This window comes from Chionomys nivalis, chromosome 5, assembly GCF_950005125.1.
Source record: "Chionomys nivalis chromosome 5, mChiNiv1.1, whole genome shotgun sequence".
NCBI classification, from domain to species: domain Eukaryota; kingdom Metazoa; phylum Chordata; class Mammalia; order Rodentia; family Cricetidae; genus Chionomys; species Chionomys nivalis.
In genome coordinates, this window is record NC_080090.1 from 54,864,969 (window position 1) to 54,868,170 (window position 3,202).

Consider the following 3,202-nt stretch of genomic DNA (forward strand, 5'->3'; position numbering starts at 1 on the left):
CTGAACAGAACACTGATATTGTAGACACTAAAATTGGCAGTTAATAAATGAGACATCATAAAACTGAAAAGCTTCTGTAAGGTAAAGGACACACACCATCAAGAGGACAAAATGGCAGCCTACAGAATGAGAAAAGAACTTCACCAACTCCACATCTGACAGAGGACTGATTTCCAAAAATATATAAAGAACTCAAGAAACTAGACATCAAAAACCAAATGATCTAATTAAAAAAAAAACGGTGTGCAGATCTAAACAGAGAATTCTCAACAGAAGAATCTTAAATGGTGAGAAACACTTAAAGAAATGTTCAACACTGATTTTTGGTCATCAGGTAAATGCAAACCAAAACAACTCTAAGATTTCATCTGAAACCAGTCAGAGTGGCTAAGATCAAAAACACAACTGACAGCTCATGCTGGAGAGGATGTGGAGCAAGGGGAACTCCTCCATTGCTGTGGGAGTGCAAACTTGTACAGCCACTTCGGAAATCAATATGCAGTTTCTCAGAAACTTAGGAAATGATCTACCTCAAGACCTAGCAATACTGCTCTTGGGCAAATAACCGAAGAATGCTCAATCATACCACAAGAACACTTGCTCAACTATGTTCATAGCAGCTTTATTTATAATAGCCAGAACCTGGAAGCAACCTAGATGCTCCTTAACTGACGAATGGATAAAGAAAATAAGGTATGTACTAATGGAGTATTACTCTGCTGTTAAAAAACAATGACATCATGAAATTCTCAGGCAAATGGGTGGAACTATTAAAAAATCATCCTGGGTGAGGTAACCCAGACCCAGAAAGACAAAAATGATATATGCTCACTTAGAAGTGGATATTAGCTAAGAAGAAAAGAGTAACCACGCTATAGTCTACAGATCCAGAGAAGTTAAGTAACAAGGGGGGCCCAAAGGTGGGAGGGGATGCCTGGATCTCCCTGGGAAAATAGATCTAGTGGATGGCTGGGGGCTGGGGGAGATGGGAACATGAGGGGCCAGAAGGGAAGGATGGGTGGAGAGAGTACTGAAAGAGACAACTGGAAAGTGGGGGGGGGGGAGCATGTCAAGGTTAGGTAGAAACCTAGTGCAAGGGAAACTCCCAGAAATCTACAAGGATGACGTCAACTGAGACTCCTAGCCATAGGTATATGTAGCCTGAACTGGCCATCCCCTATGACCTGGTGGGACTTAGAGTAGAGGGATTGCAACACCAATCCTAGCCATATACCCTTCAACACACAGTCTGTTCTGCCTACAAGATGTGCGGGGATAAAAGTGGTGCAGACATTGTGGGATTGGCCAATCAATGACTGGTCCAGCGTGAAACCCATGCTACAAGAGTGAGCCCACTCCTGACACTACATGGAGTGCCAGGAACCAGAGGCTGGGCAGCAGAGAGACCTAGGTTAGAACCAAGCACAACTGGCAAAAGGGGAGGGAGGGAGGGGGGAGGGAGGGAGGGAGGGAGGGAGGGAGGGGGGAGGGAGGGAGGGAGGGAGGGAGGGAGGGAGGGAGGGAGGGAGGAAGGAAGGAAGGAAGGAAGGAAGGAAGGAAGGAAGGAAGGAAGGAAGGAAGGAAGAAGAAAAGTCAATGTAAGATGCTTAATGATATTCTGATATACTCATAGACTGGTGCCTGGCCCAATTGTCATCAGAGAGATTTCATCCAGACTCTAGCTGATAATGGAAACAGATTCAAAGACCCCACAACCAAACATTAGGAGAAGCTTGGGGAGCCGTGACGAAGAGAGGGAGGAAGAATTGTAGGAGCCAGATGGGTCAAGGATACCACAAGAAAACCCACAGAATCAACTAACCTGTAGGAGCTCACAGAGATTGAACCGACAACCAGGGAGCCTGAACGGGACTGACCTAGGCCCTCTGCATGTATGTTACAGCTGTGTAGCTTGGTCTTCTTGTGGGACTCCTAAAGTGGGAGCAGGGGCTGTCTCGGATGCTTTTGCCGGCCTTTGGGACCCTATTCCTCATACTGGGTTGCATTGTCCGGCCTTAGACACGAGGAGGTGCTTAGTCTTACTGCAACTTGATATGCCACGTTTAACTGATAACCATGGGAGGCCTGCCCTTTTCTGAACAGAAACAGAAAAGGAGTGAATTAGGGGCGGGGGCGGGGGGCGGGGGCGAGGGCGGGGTACGGAGGGACTGAGAAGAGAGAGGGGAACCTGCCTGCTGCTGGGATGTAAAAATAAAATGTGGTTATCTGAAAAGATGAATTTTTTAAAATGAATTTTCTACTGCCTTTTTTAAAACCATACTCTTCTTATACACAAATTTAGTGAACTGAACAGGCAAAGAAATTTCACTGGGAAATATGAGAAAACCTAAATGAATCGACAGGCACTAATTTGAACCAGAATGAGAACTCAGTATTTCTAAAGCCACAGGCTCAGCCTTGAGTCAGCAGTAACTAGGAACACACGATGAGAAAAACCTTTCATAATAATTCCCAAAACGCCGCCTGGTAATAAAACTGATGCCCCAAAATTACCCAGCCCTTACGAGGAAACCCATAAAACTTTATTTACTTATTTGAGGACAATTTTTGACATCTCAGCCTCTTCTTGTGCTTCCTTCTTATGACTAATTGTATATTGCACTTCAGAAACTGGAGGGAGGGTTGAAACATAGCTCGGTGGGAGAGGTCTCGCCTAGCATGTCGGAGGCCCTGGTTCAATCCTCAGCTCCCCCAAAGCTAACAAGCAACAGAGGTTTTCAGATACGTTAGGCTTTTTGTAGTTGTCCTGAAAACCCCTAGTGTCCCCGCCGTCTCCCTCGGTGCTTGGCACACCCCCGCTAGGTCTTGCTGAAAAACACCGGGAAGGGAAAGCACCTGCGAGCCCTCAGCCCCACACTAACGGGGCACATTACGCAACAATATACAGAAAAAAACACCAGGCCTTCCACGTGACAATCCCCGTCCACCAGGCGTGCGAGCCAGCCAATCGCCAGGCTCCCCGCCTGCGCCTCGCTCCGCCTTCCTCCCCGCCCCCGCGGCCTCCCCACGAGGTGGAATCTTCCAGTTTCAGGCTGTTCCCCGCCCCCCCCCTCCAACGGGAAGCCAATGCGGCTGCGCGCTGCGCCCTGATTGGTCAAGCACAGGGCAGGAGCGCGCGCAGGCGCCCAGCTCGGTTACTAAGGGCGGGAGCCCGGCGAGGGCGCCGGCTGCTGGCTGTGCC